Source organism: Ictidomys tridecemlineatus, chromosome 11 (genome assembly GCF_052094955.1).
Source record: "Ictidomys tridecemlineatus isolate mIctTri1 chromosome 11, mIctTri1.hap1, whole genome shotgun sequence".
NCBI lineage: Eukaryota > Metazoa > Chordata > Mammalia > Rodentia > Sciuridae > Ictidomys > Ictidomys tridecemlineatus.
This window is the reverse complement of record NC_135487.1, coordinates 83,690,296-83,693,454: the sequence shown is the minus strand read 5'-3', so window position 1 is coordinate 83,693,454 and position 3,159 is coordinate 83,690,296. Positions and strand designations below refer to the sequence as shown.

Here is a 3,159-nt window from a genome sequence, read left to right as displayed (position 1 = left end):
CAGCAGCATGGATGGCACACTGGCTGGGTCATCTAAGTTGTGTCAAGTCTCAAATGCTCCAGGAGTATTAGAAAGAAGGACTGCATAGTTTTACATAGAAAACAGAGCCAGAGTGGAAGAGACACATGATGCACTAAAAATATCCCAACTCTTCAATGTGACTCAGAGTGTCAGCTCCAGAAGCTAGGGAACAGGCCTCCACCTAGCCTCCATCCCAGGTGTGACAAAGGTACTGGTGGGCACTAGCTCCCCGATGAGCCCTCAGGTGAAACCCATGAGGCAAAACTTCTACTTCTAATTTAACTATTTGACAGATCCATCTAAAACATAGCAACACTTTTAGTCATTTCTAAAGAGTATAAACATTGGGTAATCTATTCACCCTTAAAAAAAGGGGATACAAAAATCTCTTGCCTGGAAAATACAAATCAAGAAGCCTTTACTGTCCTGGCTGTGCAGGCTGGAATAAGAGCCTGGCTCTGAAGGAGGCCGGTCCTCAGGGTAGGTGCCCAGAAAGTAGTGATGATGTGGAGTCCACCATTGTCAGGGGTCTTCGCCGAGGCTGAGAAACTATCAACTGATCACACTGAAGGCACAGCATCCTTTCTGACCTGAGGATGATGTTCAGGTGCTTAAGCAGTGATCACCCAGGCATCTGGACCTGAGCCACGGTGTGCTGGACAATCCACATGGCTGCTGCCCCTTCCTCCTGGTGAGGCCTGAACTGCTATCACAGACTGTGAATGTAGCACCAAGGGCCCTGCCATTCAGATGGTCTTCAGAACTGCGCAGGCTAGTTGGGAGCACCCTGCCTCAGTCCCATGCAGCACTGGGAAAGAACAGAGCAGGCTCCCAGAGAGCCCCCCTGGCCCCTGTCCCTCCTGTCTATGGGGATGCCTGGCCTTAGACAGCTGGGCTGTCTCTCACCAGCCATCTCTGAGGCAAAAAAGGATGCAGACCCAGATCTCTAGAGAAATGATCAAAAGCAGTTTTCTTCTCACAGGCGTACTTCCTGGACATGGCAGTTCACTGAATCTTGGGCAAAAGTATATCATTTCTTCAGCTGTCAGTGCGGCATCTCACATCCTTGAGCCCCATTCTTGCAAAATCTTGGCCTCCTCGCTGGGCTCACTGGTTGTGCCATATGTGGTGTTGGGAAGCTCCTTGGAAACCACACAGAAGAGCTTGGCCTGGTCTTCATTCTCATAGTGGTAAGAGGAGCCAGTTCTGACCAGCTGCTCCAATTTCCAGCCATCAGGCATGGTGGACACCATCTGTGTGAGCCCCTCCTCCTGACACTGAACACAGGGTATACATGTTTCACAGGCACCTGTGATGTTTTGCTGTCTCCTTCTCTAATTTTGTTTTTTACAAGTTTTATGAGTGAGGTGATGTTGTAAAATTCTGCTTCATCCCACACTTCTTCCTCAGCGAGGTCTTTGTTAAGGACCAGCTTCCCATGTCTCAAGGAGTTCAACACAGCTCCAAGGTCCCTGGGATCCTTTCAATTAAATAGGCACCCCTTTCACCCCAGGGCCAGAGTCCAGAGAGAAAAAGTAGGTCTGCAGCCAAGTCAGGGGTCTGGGGGACCTCCTCCTCCACCACTGGAGGCAGGAGGCATGGGCAAAGGGTGCCCCTGGCACAGCGACAGGGGTCCCTGAGACAGCAGTGGCTGCCAGGGTGCAGTGCTGTCCTGTGGGGTGTCCTGCGCGGCCCTCACCTTGTCTGAGTCCAGGTCAGAGTGGGCCTACCACAAGCGGTACAGGAAGGACTTTGGTCCTGGAACAGTGTCTGCTGGGGGGTGGGGAAGTAAGTGACACTGACATTGAGCCCATTGAGCAGGACCCCCTGGGACACGCTGCCAGTCTGGCCCCATGGCCTCCTAGGGCTGCTGGTAGAAGCTCTGAGAGATTATCTACCAGGATCTCAGCAAGCCCTGCTACAGCGCTGATTTGTGTTTTTCAAAAGGTAACTGGCTCTGGATGTTGTGTGAAGAACTTCCTAGAGGGGGGCCCCTTAGAAGCTTGTCACTGGGTGATAGACAATAGTGGCCTAGACTCATCTACTCAAATGGGGAAGACATGTTATGCTTTAGATTCCTTGTAAGCAGCCAAGTAGAGACTTTGAGAAGGTGATCAAAATAGAAATCTAGAATTTTGCTAGATTGTTAGAGAAGGAGATATAATTTTGGAAGTTATCAATGTATAGATGTATTAAAAACCTGGGATTGATTATGATCTGGAAGTGAATGTAAATAGAAAAGAGACCCCTAGAACTCAATGAAGGGTTCTTAGTATTCTGTGAATTATCTCAAAGATCCCTCTTTCCATCAACAATAACAGTCATTGATGATCATTGTCTAGATTCATTAATTCATTAGTGTTTAAAATGGTGGTAATCTAATTCTATCATTTTATCTTCAATTAATTAACTAGAATCTTCTATAAGAAGAAAACTCCTGTGGGTACTCTGGTGCTTACCTTTAATTCCAGGGACATGGGAGGCTGAGGCAGGAGGCATGAAATTTCAAGGCCAGTGTCATCAATCTAGCAAGACCTTCAGCAACTTAGTGAGATCCTGTCTCAGAAAAAAAGGGATTGGGATGTGGCTTAGGAGTAAAGTGCTGGAGTTCAAACTCCAGTTTAGAGAGAGAGAGAGCTCAAAAGCCTAATCCAGTAAAAACTTGCTTTTGGTTAGGGAATGATCCAACCAGGCTGCTGCTGATGTCTTTAGGATCCTGGATTTTCTCCATAAGCACTAACCTACTTCTCCTTTGCAGTTCTATACTCCTCTGGGTCTTTAAATCTTATCTATGAAATTGGTAAATGGAAAAAGAGAATGGAGGATTACATGTGGCAGAACTCTGCAAGCTAGACCCAGAAGCTGCTTTTTGCTGCCTATATTCCCTTGGCTAGAACAGTCATCTGGCTGCAGCTAACTGCAAGTGAGATCAGGAAATGAAGGTCAGTTGTATGAGGAAAGTGGAAATACTTTGGCAAATAGTTACAATTCAGGATTATAACCTGGGATAGAAGCTGTAAATTAAAATAATATGTTCAGATGAGAATAACAGGGTGGGGGAAGGGAGCAATTTTAGAAAAATTTTTTGTTATGAGGTAAACAAAAAAACTCTTGGTCTTAATGCATACCTGGGATCAT

General features: G+C 46.7%; 1 pseudogene; it reads right to left on the bottom strand.

Moving 5' to 3' along the window:
* Nucleotides 1-1,079: 1,079 nt before the first annotated feature.
* On the bottom strand, nucleotides 1,080-3,159 carry LOC144368592 (BTB/POZ domain-containing protein KCTD5-like; annotated as a pseudogene).